This window comes from Lathyrus oleraceus, chromosome 4 (genome assembly GCF_024323335.1).
Source record: "Lathyrus oleraceus cultivar Zhongwan6 chromosome 4, CAAS_Psat_ZW6_1.0, whole genome shotgun sequence".
NCBI classification, from domain to species: Eukaryota; Viridiplantae; Streptophyta; class Magnoliopsida; order Fabales; family Fabaceae; genus Lathyrus; species Lathyrus oleraceus.
In genome coordinates, this window is record NC_066582.1 from 275457048 (window position 1) to 275473417 (window position 16370).

General features: G+C 38.1%; 1 pseudogene; it reads right to left on the reverse strand.

Moving 5' to 3' along the window:
• Window positions 1-2875: 2875 nt before the first annotated feature.
• Window positions 2876-3746, reverse strand: LOC127137081 (60S acidic ribosomal protein P0-like; annotated as a pseudogene).
• Window positions 3747-16370: the final 12624 nt, after the last annotated feature.

The window sequence follows — 16370 nt, forward strand, 5'->3', positions numbered from 1 at the left end:
CTTGTCTAAAGGGTGTGTATTTATCTAAGGTACTATTTACTAAAAGAGAAAGGGTCAAAAGAAAATGACTCGCATGGATGTTGCATCCATTGCATACGTATCTCATCTGGATATGAGAATCAGAGTCTTCGTAGCTCGGCTACCTATGGGTTAAAGAGAAGTGTGCTCGCTAAGACATCGCGTCTTATGCCTAAGTATCTCATCTGAACATGAGAATCAGAGCAGAACGTAGTTCAGCTAACTACGGGAATAAGGGTCTCGATTGCAACTAGGGCAAGAGAAAAGGAAAGTCTCGATCACAACGAGGGCGAGAGAAAGGATCGCAACGAGGGCGAAAGCAAACAAGGATTAGTTGTTAGTTGTTAGTCAAACTCGGCAAGACATCGCTTCTTGTGCCTACGTATCTCATCTGAACATGAGAATCAGAGTTGCCGTAGTTCGGCTACATAGGGCTTGCCATCTGAACATGGACTTACAAAGGAGGACACCAGTTGTGTCAAAGGAGAGTGGGCGATGTGTTCACGTCCTAGCAGTAGGTGTCGCAGCTCGCTGAATCGAGTCTTAGGCAGTTACCTCTTTGCAATAGAACGGACTACATGCCACAAGATCGGAGACGCTCGGAAAGGTCTAAAAGAAAGGGGGAAGTTCTGCCCTAGAGTTGTCGTGCAATATGTACTTAGGTGTTAGGATTTACAAATCTACATTCGGAAAAGCGTCATTTATCTCTACTCGACAATCGTGGCCGAAACATTGTTTTGTATCTCTTAAGACAATATATTTTTCATTTTAAAAGGTTTTTGATTGATCGCACGGCGGCGAGGAAAGAGAGTTTGATTGGTTGGATGTGCTTTGAGTGATGGCGAGAACTAGGATTGGCGAGATATACATCTCGAATCCTAGCCTCAGGAGTGCATGGTATACACCATGTTCCATTTCCATCTTTATTTGCAAAAGGTTAAGATAGGAATTAAGTATTTTGGAATTTTGATTGAGAAAGGGTTCGAAGGAACCGCATTGACAATTTTAGACGATGGCGAGAGCTAAGATTGGCGAGGCATACGTCTCGAATCTTAACCTCAGGAGTGCATGGTATACACCATGTTCCATTTCCACCTTTATTGAGAAGGTGTTAAATAAGAATTAGGTATTTTTGAGTTTTGTTGTGAAAAATGACTTGACCTAAATCAAGTATTGATGGACGTTTGAGAAAGATTTGAATGAGTGTTTGAGAAAACAAAGTGGGTAAATTGGATGATGGCGAGAGCTAGGATTGGCGAGATATACATCTCGAATCCTAGTCTCAGGAGTGTGTGGTATACACCACGTTCCACTTCCATATTTATTGAAAAAAGTCTTGACTATGAATTAATATTTTTTTTGAGTTTTTATTAGAGAAAATGGCTTGACGTTGAATCAAGCATTTGATGAAAGTTTGAAAGAAAAGGAATAGAGTAGGTGGGCGAAATGAATTGATTTGTTTATTGAGAAAACACTCGACGTTGGATCAAGTCTTATTTATTTTATCTTTTGGAAATGGTTGATTTTATTCTTGTGTTAGTAGCTAACTAAACAGTCAAGCAAATAAAGAAATGAAAAGCAGTAGAATTATTACACATCGAGGGAGTGGGGTACATTTTGTCAAATGGGGATTCAAAGTATTGGAATAATTAAATCGGGTCCAAACAATAAATAATGCAATGTATGAGTGTAAGTGCAAAGGAACTGTCTCATTGTAAGAAGGCCCAAGAGTAAGCCATGTGCAGAAAATAACACAACAAGTTATATTTACAACACACTTAAAAATTAAATCGAAAAAAAGATAAAATCGAGATTTGCACGGATGGAAATTGAGGGACATACAAAACCTAAATAATGTGCTCAAAGTCGGTTTGCGCATGTTGACAATAATCGAAATGTCATATGCGATTAATCGAAACGCGGCGAAATACTATCACTATATCGATAAAAAATAATCATGGATAAATAACAAGAAAGATGTCAAATCCATAAATTAAAAAAATCGATGTTTAACATTAAAATCAAAGACAAAGACAAACATTTAAAATCAACAAGTGTCTAGAAAATGATAATAATAAAATAAAATAAAAAGGAGTAAAAAAAAAAAGAAAAACAAAACAGAATGTAAGAAATGGGGTATCGAACCCGTACCCTAGGGCTTGCCAAACGACACCCCTACCAACTCAACCAAACTGAGTTGTTGATATTAATCTGTATTCATTAATACATATGTTCAAAACTTGCGTTGTATTGGTTAAAAGAAAAACAAGTTAACAAACCAGAAGCATTAACAGCAGACAAGTTCAACTTAACACAGAAATCATGTTTCTTTTCCTTTTTGAAGAACAAAGATTTAACAGCAATAACCACACAAATGGAAGCATCAAGGAAGCGGAGATGGAAATAGAAACTCGAAAAAGAAACTAACCGGTTGCGGCGAGATTGACCGACGGATGTAGGTAAGGTTCCGTCTGAACCGGTTTTTGATCTTCCACTCTTCACCACCAAGAACCACTATGGTTTTCGTTTCTCCTTGCCGTCGACCTCTTTTTCGTTGGTGAACAGTAGCGCGGCTCCTCCAAAGAATTAGGGTTTTCCCTTTTTGAAACTTTTTTCGTCGTTAATTTCCCCGTCCCCTTACTGATTCGCTTTCCCCTATTTATGTTCTTTGAATTAGGGTTTTCGGATTGCTATGATGGATCCAAGAAGTATCCCAGCCAAGTCCTTTCGGTGCTCAGAAATTTGAGCGGTCCTTTTTGATGCTAAATTTCGGAACGGTAATCTGAACTCAAGCTTTCTCCCTCTGTTTTGTCTTAATGCCAATTCGGGTATTCTTTGAAATTTTACTGCTTGGTAATTATTTTGTAGCTTCGGAATATCTAACCTTGTCTCCCTTCTTGACGAGTTCAACAGGTGTAATGATTTCAACAGTACCCTTGTTAATCTTTGTGGGATGTTGAGCACCTGGAAGAAAGAGGTTTGGGATGGGTCGAGCCCTGTGTTGCCTGGTGGAATAACAACATCAATGGGAGCAACCAAACCAACACGAGCAGGAGCTCCAACCTTGTACTTGGCAACTTCATCGCTAACCTCTTTCAAATCTCCTTTGGTGAAAATCAAACCAACGTTTCCAACAAGGAGAGGAATCGGGTTGATAAAAGCATTGTTCCCAGTCTTCTCAGCATGAATCCTAACAGATCTCTTCATCATAGTATTCTTCCCCATAAGAACTACAGAATCCCCACGTAGACCGCTTCGACTATTCTGAAGCTGCTTTGATCCAACATTGTCAGCGTTAACAATGAGAATCTGAGAAAACTCGTCTAGAAGCTGGCCTAGCTTGGCATCGTAAAATTGCTTCTTCTCGGCTTTTCTCCCTAGTCTATGCCTGTTCCTGAAGTAATGAAATAAACCACTGGAAAACCTTGTCTTCGTGTGGCCTTCATCATTTTGAAACTCCTCTGTTTCAGTTCTAGTTTTATCCACTTTCTGAAGCCAAGCTGTAACATCACTTTCAGTTATTCCCAGATTATCCTCAGTTTCAGCTACCGCATGTTCCAGCCTCTTTCTTTGAAGACTTAGCTTTTCATCAAGACTGCGTAGCTCATTAACATTTTCCTTGTAATAGAAGATGTAACCCACATGCCGAATAGTCAGGTCCAACACAACATCGACAACCCTTTCTACAATTTTGGATGCACACTCCATACTTTCTTCTTTACCTTCTTGAACCAAGTATGACTACATCTCTTTTCGGCTAAGAAAACTGCTTGTCTTTCTTCATTTGTGGTTTCTGTTGTGAACACGCCCAGCTTATCACAAAAGTCCACAGCCAACTGCTTCAGTTTTGGACATTCTATATGTCCCCCATTATAGAAACGCTTCACATTTGGCAGGCCGTACAGTTTCATGAAGGTTACTTCAGGAAACATTAATCGTGCTTGTGGTCCATCATGCCAAGTAACAATTTCCTCCATGCCATCACAAAGATTTACTAAAATGCCTGCAAGCCTTTTTAGATCTTTGGCCACAGAAGCTGGTAAGAGATAGCTCAGTTTATTACAGCGTGTAGCCTCTATAACCCGCAGATTTTTGAAGCAAAGAATTCCTTCTGGATCTCTATCCCATACTTGCTTTAGATTTGGGAGTTGGTCTACCAAAATAAGCTGCAGGTTTGTGACTTTCATAGATACATCTGGTTGAAAATCTTTGATTTCAAAAATCACTTCCACCGACATGCAATCAATAACCTTCAAGTTGTTTAAACTCCCAAACCATCCTGTCATGTGACTTGGAAAAACCTTGTTAAGTTGTTTACACCCTTCAATTTGCACAGAAATGAGACTAGAGAAGGAATCGACACCAACTTCCACTTGCCATATGTCTGTCAACTTATTGAGTTTGGTTAGGTGGATTTCCTCCAACTTAGGAAAGATGCATACCTTGTCCACACTGTCTCCTTCACTGGTAAAAATCTTCTACATCATCCAACAGTCACTTATAAAAAGGCCTTTCAATTTCTTAAAATTGCTAGCCACTGACATTGAACATAAGTATTTTATGTTATAGCATTCTTTCACAGTTAATTTTATTAAGTTTTGAAAGCAGAAATTTGACAGGAACAGTTGATTTCTCCATAACAATTTTGTCAGACTTTGAGACATCAGCAATCATGCGAGCCGCGCTCTCCCAATATGTCAAATCTGCTGCTTTGCCAGCACCGAGACCCTGAGTTTTAGTCGGGGTGTTAACAGAGACAAACACTATGTCAGCCTGAAAGACATGCTTTTCAACATCAGTTCTGAAGAAGAGATTCCTGCCACGACATTGCTTTACAACATCGTCAAGACCGGGTTCATAGATTGGAAGCTGGTCGCTGTTCCGAGCTGTGATGCGGGATACAGATATGTCGACAACAGCCACTTCAATGGATGGACATTTAAGTGCAATGACTGCCATAGTTGGACCACCAACATATCCAGCACCAATGCAGCAAATCTTCACCATTTTGCTTTTCTAAATAACCTCGAGAGATGAATGATGAACCCTTTTGACTAAGAGGGAAAAGAGAGAAAGAAATGAAGTTTTGTGGTGTTGTTATTTTTCCATTGTGTTGCTCACGATTTGTGCGCTTGGCTTATGCTTGCAGGTTGACAAAACATACCGGTTTGAGGTCTGCTGCGAATTCTGTTGTGGTTGAGTGGTGATGGAGAGATTCTGGATGGGAAAATCACAAGTAGCCGCGGAGAGGTTGAACGAATTTGCAGTCCAAATGTGACGAGCTCCATTGTAACACCGTCCAATGAGTTTGCAAGTATCTCAAAGTCCATAGTTCCCGGATGAAGTATACAGCCCTCAACCTTTTGAGCTACTAATTGCCATGGAACAATTGCACTGTAACGTTCAACAACGGTAAGCAAACGATGGCTATAGTGTATACTGCGGTTTGCTTTTTATGAGGTCTTTTGAATTTTTAGTTTAAGCTTTTTATTGGCTTCAGGTGGGATCAATGCTGAAATCAATTTATCAATTATCTCAATCTCAATGTCACCAAAAGCCAACGGTGCTCAACTATTCTGTAACATCTGAACAGGTTTTGGAGCTAAATGTACAACCTCCGGCATTATGCACTCTATCACGAAGCAATTGTTGTACTCATTGTGGATGATGTTGCAGGTTTATGAGAATGGATTTGTATCTTTTTTTGTTTAGATTATTTCAAATAGGTCATATCGTAGTGACGTATGTAATGTGACATTGGTATTGTAACTTGGTTGAACATGAAGTGTGATTGAAATTTGAATGTATGGTTTGAATCTGTAACAGAAAAATATACATTGAAACAGCAAGCATTTGATGTTCCACCAAATTTCCACACATCATTAGCCCCAGTTTGTTTCCATTCACTATAGGATTTAAGGGCCAATACACCATTCCCAATCCTCGATGATTTTTCCCCTTGTTCTAGATCAGAAGCTTCAAAGATAGGAATTCCAATTTCCTGAACAACCACTAGAAAGTTCCTAACATTTTCAAAAATACTGGAATGCCGATGACGGTGCTCCATCAAGGACTAACCCAGAATCAATCGGACTCTCCACAATCTTACATACAACACCAGGTTGAACCTTGTTAATAACATTACAAAGAATGATTCCACTCCTCAAACCAAGCCTAAACTCTTCTTCAGAAGGCTCCGCCGGTAAATCCTTAGCTGCAACAATTCCAACCATTATCCTCAACCACCCCGCAGCTTCATATCTTCTCAATGCAGCTTCTTCTGATTTTCTAGATTCCAAATCAAGATCTTTGAGACGAGTGCCATGTTGTTGAAGAACATCCTCAATAATAGACGCAACTTTATGAATGAATTTTCAAACATAGAGAGATACAGATTCTATTCTTCTTCATTGTAACCTTTTCCTTAAATCAATCATTACCCCTAAATGCAGTCCTAGAGCCTCTTACTCAATTCTTACGCAAAGCAAACAAAACTCAAAGATGTGTAAAACATATCGCTACACCTCCTTTTACACAATTTGATCAAACACATGTTTATGGGTGTAAGCTCTTTAAAGCAGCCTGACCAGTTATTACACCAAAGTAATAACTGATTTTATCACATGATAAAGGATTCCATGTCTTGCTTGACCAAGGGAAAATAATCACTCTATCTCAAGACAATACGACGAGGCCCAAAGGTTTATGGAATAGCAGGTGATAACAAGTCTCAGCGAAACAAGTCGGTGGATGGATTCATGACCAGATGAAATGATCATGAAAAAAGAATTCAAACGAATGGTTGATGAAAAAATTCAGGGCCAAAATCGGGGTATGACACAGGTAAACTAAGGAGCTTAGGAATTCTAAAGTCAACCTACGGTAAGAACTAAATTTTCTTTTGATAGCGAAGGTGTCCCAACCTATTTGGTTAATTAGGAACATAACACTGTCTCTTATGTAAGACCCCAATTTTGGCCCTAAGATCCCTCATGGCATCATAACATTGCATTTGCAAAGCCTCAAGGATCATTGAGCATCTTGGTTCTCTTTGCCTTTGGGTAGGAACTCTTGTGAGTGGTTTGAGATCACCAAGCATGCTTGAAATTGTATATCATTGCTTTTCTCATTCTTGTTTACTAACCAAAAGCACAAAAATATGTCACTAACATCTTTTGTTTGTAGCTTGAGCAATCACAAGGTCAAGAGCTTCAAGGAAATCATTGGTACAAAGATATGGCCAAGAGAAGATGAAGGCAAGCATGGCAATGGTTCCCCAAGCTCTCATCCATCAAATATGCCTCCCAAGTATCTCAATTCATCATTTTGATCAAAGCAAGTCAAAGGGTTGAGGTTTGTTCCTCAAGGAAACCCTAATTCATCTGATCCCCCATAATGCCTTGCTAATGAAGCAACCTCAGCCCATGGTCAAATACAATCAAGGGAAGTTCTTTAATTCATCATTTCATGCATATTTGAACTTATTTGAGTGTCCTCAATCATCAATTCATCAAGATATGAGTTGTGGACTTGAGAAGTTGATTAGTCAATTCATCTGACTATTTTGAAATACAATGAGACCTAACTTTCTATGTGTTGGTCAAATGGAGATGATCCCAAAATCAAAAATGTTCTTAAGGAAAATATGAACAACTTTCATGTTCATAAAAAAATTATTTTAAGCTTGGAAGGTCATCTCTCATTCCAAGACATTATAGGTCATTTTGACTGAAACCCTAATTTTGGGTCAACTTACCAAGAACATAACTCATTCATTTTTCATGATTTTGAGGTGGGATCAAATGCATTGGAAAGCTTAAGATGTCTACTTCAAATGTTGTGTTGAACAAAATTTCATAATCTCAAAGGAAATACATGTGATAATACAAGACATTATAGGTCACTTTGGACCAAATGCTTTGAAAGGCAAAAAAGTCCAACTTCAAGTGCCCATAACTCTTTCATAAAAAACCCAAATGATGAAACATTTAAGTCCATTTTGATTTTCCTGAAAATATCTAAAACTTTGATGTTGGAGGTTTTTCCATTTGAGGCTTGCATCATCAAAACAGAGGGGCTTGAAGTTGGTCCAATTTGGCAAAATTTTCAAAGGCATGTTTTGCACTATGAACTTCATGGCTTGTGTTCATAAATTTCCACACTCCAAATGAGTTTTTTCTCAACATAACATTTGTTCCTTATGTCAATACCTTTCCAACCATTACCCACATGCCTATGTTTCAATTTTCCAAGTGGCATTTTCGAAGAGGGGAAGATTTTGGTGCAATTATGGAAACTTGTTTGAAACTCATTGCACACTCCAAACCAATTGCATGTACACGTCCATTTCAGCTCAATTATTCTTCAGCTTGCAATTGGCATTGGATTTGGGCTCTCCATGCGCCTGTACAGGCCCATGCATGGAGGCCTTCAACTTTCATGCACACGAGTATTTCCTTGCCTTGCCTCCAATTCAGCTATAAATAGACATGTTATGCTTCATAATTCTCCAACCTAAAGGCGCCTGATATGCTGCACAATTGAATCCATAGCCATTACAAAAGGAACTAGTTCACATTTCATAAAATTTTCAGATCTGAAATTCAACTGAATTTGGTTGAATCATTAGATCTAAAATTCCTAGACCTTCCTCATATGATCCATTGAACTTCTGTTTTGCAAAAGGAAGCAAGGAAATAAGCTCAAATCTTCACAATCCAAAGGTATGGTTCAACTGGTTTTTGCTTCGAATCTCCTTGTTCCATGATCTATTTGCCTGGCCAATGTGTTTTCTGAAGTCCTCACCTGAGAGGCAAGCCAGTGGTGGCTTTGATTTTATGTTTTGATGAATTTCAGTTCATGTACCTGGATTTTCCAACTCTGATTTCTCATTCCATAGAAACTTTGAGTACAATCCAAGGTTACAGGGGTGATGTACATCACCCCAGCTTTCCAATGATATGAGGATCGCTCATTTTTATTAAGTTTTTAAAACCTGCAAATGTCACCGGAAAATGCATGCTCGCCGGAGAAGATGGTGGTGTACACCACCGTCTCTTGCCAGATTAAATCTGGACCCTTGGATGCACTTCCCACGTTATAATCTCACCCATGCATTTGGTTTACTTTCAATAATGCTGGATGTTTCTCATTGACTTGGACTCACCATGAGCGCGCGCTTGAGGACCTTAGGATTGGCCACATCAATTAATGAGATTCAATCCAACGCTCCCTGTTTTTTTGCTTTTTTCTAATTTCTGATTTTATTTCTTTTATTTCCTTTATTTTCAAAATTCATAACTTCTTTATTTTAATTCCAAAAAATATGGGACCAATTGCATTCTTCTCCATTTAAATCCTAGTTTCTAAAAAAGATTTTTAATATTTTTTATTTTGTCATTTGATTTTTTTTGTGAAATTTCTCTTTTCTGGTTATTTTTAATTCATTTTAAATAGTTTTTAATATTCAAAAAATACAAAAATAGTTTCTTAACTTATTTGTATGATGATGGATCTATGAAAAATATTCTCATCAATTTTTTAATTGATTTGAGATTTATTTGAGATTTTAATTCAATTAGGTTATTTTTATTCATTTTTAATTGATTAAAAATAGTTTCTGACTTTTAAAAATGCTGATTTTTTTTGTCAAACTTTATTTGACCTTGTTGAACTTGGGATAAATCACTTGGACCTTTCAAGGTTGATTTGAAGTGATTTTGAAGTTTGACCTTTCTTTATTATTTTAATTCAAGTTTATTTTAAATATTAAAAATGCCAAAAATATTTTGTTTATTCTCTTGACCTCCAATCTTCATCTCACTTCTGTTTTTGATTGTTTGACCATGACTCTCAATGTCATTGGTCAACATATGTTGATTGGTACATTTTATTTCATTTAATGCACTTTATTATTTTCATTTTCCATTTCCATTCTCCATCTCTTTCTTCTTCTTCTTTTCTCTTTTTGATCAATGAGTTAAGGGTTGATAAGTTAGCATTGATTAGGGAGGTTTAATTTTCCTTGATTCAAATCTAATTCATCTTGATCATATGATCAAGTGAATGGCTTTGCATTAAGGATAGGTTGCTTCCTAAATCATGCAAAAGACTTAAACCAATACAAGATCATTTCCCATTTTCTTTTTGGCATGGTAAGTTGTTGGAACTTGGTTCACTAATCAAGACTTCTAACTTGTGTTGTTGCCTACATTATTATTGACCGGCCTCAGATAGTTGTGACTTCTACATAAGTCCAATTACGATTGCTTAACATAGTGCTAAATTTGCCTTATGGCATGCTAACTACTAACACTAACTATTAACCATTAACATTTACTTTTTGCTCTTTACTTTATGCAATTTATCATTCTTGTACATATTATCCATTTGCTTTTCCTTTTGCTCATTGGAGCACATGTTTATGTTAATGCCATTTGCCTTTTGCTCACTTGAGCACATAATTGTGTATATATCTTTTGTGTTTGTGTTTGTCTGTTGTTGTGAACCAAATGCAAAGAATTGGACAAAATGGACTTAGACGTTAGGACCTTTACCCAAGCTAATGGAGTTTGAAGAGCAACTAGGCCTCATGCCTTTAGAGTGCTTAAATGTCAAAGAGCAACTAGGCCTCATGCCTATAGAATGCTTAAAGCTTTGAAGATAAACATTGAAAGGACCATATTCTAAACTCCGTCTTGTCCATTCTTTTGATTGTTAATAGAACCTTTTCATGTGTGCGTTCTTGTGCTAGGGATTCCAACTTGACCCAAATGGAGGAACCATTGCCATGAGCTTTCAAGAGAGAGAGATCCAAGACACTTTGAGGGGCTTTCCAAGAGTCCATTTGATTGTTGATTGCTTGAGTTTATGCTTATGTGATTGCTTATTCCAAAGGATGGGAGCTACTTGGGTCATCAATATGATCTCAAGAGGGGAACTCCATTTGTGGTTTTGCTTCTTTATCCCTCACCTCTTGTATGCTTAGGACTTTAGCCTTTCTTCTTCCTTTCTCCACTCTAACCCAAGCCAAAACTTTTCCGCAAACATTTAACAATTATTTTCAAACATTAGAAACCTAAGCCTTATGCTTTTGATTTTCAAACTTTCTTTTCTTAATACTTATTTTGAATTGAACTCCTAAGTCAACTTTGACCATATTTTGTATATACTTTTCATTGGTAAATATAACTCATTCAAATGATTTTGTGGTTTCAATGGCCACCTTCTTAATAAAAAATTTCATAACCTTTAGCTATTAGGTTTGAGTTATCCTTGAGGTAGATATAATACTCACCTATATCCTTACTGATGGACAATGAGTCTTCCATGCTTATTATAGGGTTAACCCCTCACTAGCATGTCGAAGCTATCCTCACATGGTGGATTTGTGGTTTTAGGTTGAGTTTTCTCCCTTGGATAACAAAAGACCTTAAGGCTTTTGGACCAATCAATTCACCAACTTGTTTTGAGATTTTTATCCCGAACTACGAGGTTTTGATCCTAATCTTTTTTAAGATGGTACGTAGGCAATGGGTTCATCCATCCAAACACAAAATGAAAATAACTTGTATATTCTCTTCTCATCTCTTCAATCATGTTTTCACAAACAAATTTTCACAAAACACCAACCTTACAACCAATTTGAAAAGGGCTCCCTAGGAGTACCTAGGATGTTTTGGGTGCCTAACACCTCCCCATTGCATAACCAACCCCCTTACCCAGATCTCTGACTTTTTTACTAGTTTTTGATTCGATATAACTTTTAGGTTTTTGTTCGCTTTCTAACCATTCCTTTGGATAAATAGAAGTGCGGTGGCGACTCGACTTGTATGGTTTACCTTAGATTTAGTCAATATCTCTAATGGTAACGAATACCCCGCTACATCTTATACCTAACTTGGTCATGGTACGTCCATCTGGGTATATGGTTAGTGCCATTTCTCTCTGAGCTAGAGCCTCAAAGCGTCTCCTTTGACCTCTGCCTCTAAAGACTATGTCCATGTAATCTACTTGTTGCATCGTGATGGTCAGTAGCTAGATAAATTTAAGTAGATAATGGCATTAAGTTAATAATGGTTAATAATAAAGAAAAATACCCATTGACTTTATGAAAAATAAGAAAGAAAAAATGGATACATAAAAAAACATGACATTAATAAAACAGGAAATATTCGCTATGTTTTACGTCGATAGCGCAGTGACTCAGGAGTGTAAGTACTCCTGGTGGTTCTTTCGAGGATGAATCCTCAGTCAAACTTTTAATTATCATCGATTTCCGTGGCCACTTATCAAGCCATCTCTCATATCCATCATATTTTCTTCTTTTTCTTCTGCGAGGTAGTTTATCCTTTTGAACTTGTGGTGGTGGTTTTGGCTCTATCCTATGAGCTAGGTTTTCAGGTTTGGGTTCAATTTTTTCATCCACCACCTCAAAATCTAACTTGCCCCTTTTAATACTAATCAATTCCCTAGTTTCACGGTCTTTTCTCTTCTTATTCAGGATCTCAAATAAAGGTGCATTGGTGTGGATATTTTCCAAAGCTCCTCATACCTTTCGGATTTGAGGTCGATCTTAACTTCCATAGACCTTTGCGGGAAAGGAATTGGTGATTTATAGGGAGGAGGAATAGCACATAGTGCTTCCTTCTCTACCTCTATGACAACCTCCCTTTCGGGTGGTGTCGGTGGATCTTTCTCAATCTCTACTCTTTTCTCACCTAAACCCTCCTCATTATCACTCTCCTTAGGATTTTCGGTAGATTTTTCAATGGTGATTGTTACAACATCCGTATGTTTCTAAGGGAATGGTCCTAGAGGTGTATGCACGAGCAGGGAGATTTGAGTCTCCAATGCCTCGTTATGAGTGATGAGGGACTCGACCACAATGGTCAGCTGCCTAAGGGTTTCATTGGTATAGAGACTTTGTTTTCTAAATTCTTCATTCTGAAGAGTTGGTGTATCCACAAAGCATTACATCATAGATTCTATCCTAGAGTGAGTTTGCGTCGTAATGAAATCCTCCATTAATATTTCCAAATCGGATTTATAGGAGTCTTGCGATTTCTCAAAATACTGGGAGTGATAATCGTAGAATTTTTTTTGGTGATACATAGTAATAGAGAAAAGAGTGCCTTAGTCTATATTGGGCAACACTGGAGTTTCGATATCGACTAAATTAGTCCCCGACAACGGTGCCAAAAACTTGTTCGCGTATGACTAGTAAGTCTATGGGAATCGTGACTGCAAGTGCATAGTCGTATCGCCTAGTTTTAAAGATTATCGAACCCAAAGGACTAATAATCGAACGTATCATTATCTAATGTTACTATGTAAATCTAAGGCTGGGAATCTTTCTAAGAGTTGAGGGATGAAGAGAAATAACTATAACATAAATAGAATATTAATAAAGGAATTTAATAAAGGGATATCGGTATGTAACGCATCAAACTTTGGGGATTCGATAGATAGTTGGTGTAATCTTAAAGATCAAAATATTCTTCAGTTGAAATTATTTATAAAAAGGACTTTGTCTCACACTCTCGTTTTTATTGACTCTGACCACACTCTTAAACCAGAATACTTGGATCTTTCTCAATCTCTACTCTTTTCTCACCTGAACCCTCCTCATTATCACTTGTCGCAACGCGAAAAACAACCGGTGGAAAAAACACAGAGCCGCCACCGTGCGTTATTTATCCCAAAGGAGGGAAAGGAAACGCTCGAAGTAAACCTGAAGAAGGGAAAGGAATGGTCTTACGACCAGAGATGCAAGGCACGGGAGTCGGTTACGCAAGGGGAAGGTATTAGCACCCCTCACGTTCGTCGTACTCGACGGGATCCACGCTCAAAAGAATAGGATAAGGTTGCTGAATAACCGCTTAAAAATGCACACACACTGGAATAAACAGGCGAAAGAAGACGGAGGTAGGGGACTCGGCAGGATGTCGCATCCTGGGCCTACGTAGTTTGTCAGAAACAAACATCAGAGTCGACGTAGTTCGGGGAAATGGGAAACGGGCTCGCTAGGATATCGCATTCTATGCCTACGTATCTCATTTGGAATGAGAATCAGAGCTACCGTAGTTCGGCTAACGCACGCCGAAACAAAACACAACACAAAGACGCTGAGACGTCAAAAGAAACTCAACAAGGAAACGAAATGCCAATAGTTGGGCTTACATCCAACTCCAAACAAACAAGAAATCGCTAACCAGCGAACACCAAAGGTAGAAAGAAAATTGACAAACTAAAAAGGAGTCTAGAACTCGAGCCTAGAAGTTGTCAAGCAAAACGCACGCAAAAAGAAAAAAGGGTGCCCGGAGAGATCTCGTACGATCTCCTGCCTACGTACCTCATCTGGTATGAGGATCAGGGCGACGTAGTTCCCCTTAACAGGGGAGAAACTTTCTCCTAACCAGAGACCAAGGGAATAACGGACTAAAAGGGAGACTGACCCGAGCCTAATAGTCATCATGCAAATTATAACCCTAGGTTGAGGTCTCTAACAAGAGTTTGACTCACACAGGCAGTGAGTCAACTCAAGTCTATCTCTACGTACATTCAACTTCCTCGAAAGTTGATCATACGACTCCTACAGAAAGGAGATGAGAAGCAAAAGCAGATAAACATCAAAAGCAATCATCACACGCTATATGCAAACAAGCGGCTCATACAAGACTGGGCTTTAGTCAAGGGGTCATATCAACCTCGACAAACAAGCCAACACTGGAAAGGGTGTCTGAGGCTCTTAACCACTGACATTGACCGTCAGGGTGAGCAGATGAAAGTTAATGAGGGTTGGACCTCATAGCTCTTAACCCTGGCCTGGGTGAGCTTGAATCAATGAAAACGTGGGGGTCCAGAATGAGGGACCCTATTCCACTTGACCGACTCTGTACAAGATCTGGGGGACGTGTCCAAGAGCATCAGCACGTAGTGTGAGCTTAATGGACGACTCAACGATTAATAGGGGACTGGCTACTAGTCCCTTCTATCTGTCAATTGCCTCTTCACTTAGGAGGATTTGAAGTACATGGCACAAAAGTAAACAAACACAGTCATTGCCTCTTAAGGAGGACTTCAGCCAAATGCCTACCAAAAGAAACGACAGGACTTCCAGACTACATGGAATTAGAGGATGATTACCTAGGTGGTATGCCAACCACAAGCAAAGCAACTCAAGCAATGAGCTAAAGCAACTAAAATACATGTAAGAAAGTCAAACAAGTCAATATTCACATTCAGACAAATCCAACAAACAGTCAACAGTGTTACAACCAATATGCATGCAAGGCAAGTCAATAACTCAACAACTCAAGTGAGTTCATCACCAATGATCCTACAATATAACAAATGTTAGTGGATAAAGCAAATTTGCATCTTAAGTCATAAGATTGCATCAACCACTAGAGCTAATAGCTTGAACCTGAAATACAAAGCTCAAAAGATGAGTACAAACCACTAGTCCAAGACTAGGGTCAAAGGCAAAGCAAAAAGTCAAAACAGCAACCAATATTCAACATGAAGCACATTTATTCAAGTAAGAACATGTCCTAAAAAGGACAAAACTCAAATCCTAAGGCAAACCCATCTAATGGTCATGCTAAGGCAAAGGCAACTACAAAGCACACAATTGGACATTAAGAGTAGAAATTCCATATTAAAACAGAAATGAATCAAATAACCATGGAAATTTTTATGTGCACACAACATGTTAAACACAATCATCATGCCAAAAATTAGAATCAGAAGAGCTCAATTGAGATGGCAATGAAAATGAACAAGTATAACAGCAAATTGTGTGACACACATTGTCACACCATACATTCATGTTCCTAAAACAGAAATGGATAATGATAAAAATGCACAACCAATCCTAAAAAATCATGCAACATGTTGGGAATCAGCATACCAAATTTCAAATCAATTGGCCAATGTATGAGCATTTCACAATAGAATTGGTACAACATGTCACATTTGCATACATGTTCAAAGAAGCCAACACAATTAAAATTCCAGAAATGATAAAATCATGAAATCACAACCACAAAATAATAGTCATTCATATGAACATGTAGCAAAAAATTGGAAGTGATTTGGATTAATTTTCTAATTGTTATGATTTTTGAAACTTTGATGAAAATATAATGAAATGATGAATTATGCATGAGAAAAAATGGAGGGAAAAAATAAATGGTGTGATCAGTTTGAAAAACACTGGAACCAGGAATCGAAGTGAGGATGGAAGCGTTTGGCAAAAATAAATCACAATTGCTGGAGCCAAGGATCGAACCGTGCGCGTATGAAAATAGAAGCGCTAAAAAATAAATCAACAAATGTTGTGGCCTGGT